This window comes from Alligator sinensis, unplaced genomic scaffold (genome assembly GCF_000455745.1).
Source record: "Alligator sinensis unplaced genomic scaffold, ASM45574v1 scaffold1054_1, whole genome shotgun sequence".
Classification (NCBI taxonomy): domain Eukaryota; kingdom Metazoa; phylum Chordata; order Crocodylia; family Alligatoridae; genus Alligator; species Alligator sinensis.
Window position 1 is genome coordinate 1147145 of NW_005842480.1, and position 221 is coordinate 1147365.

Genomic DNA, 221 nt, shown 5'->3' on the forward strand with positions numbered 1-221 from the left:
GCTGCTCACCCCACCATCCCTGGGAGGGGCTGTTATCTGCTACTGAGCAGGGCAGTCCCCTATCCCATAGCTGCTGCAAGGCACTGGAGGGCTAATGCATAACCCCAACTCATGGGGGAAGGGAGATGCAGGGTGCGGGGCGACCAACCCTCGTCTCCAATGCTCCCGTGAGGAATGGGCGACTGGGGGGAAGGCTTCCTGGCCATTGCTGAAGAGGCTGC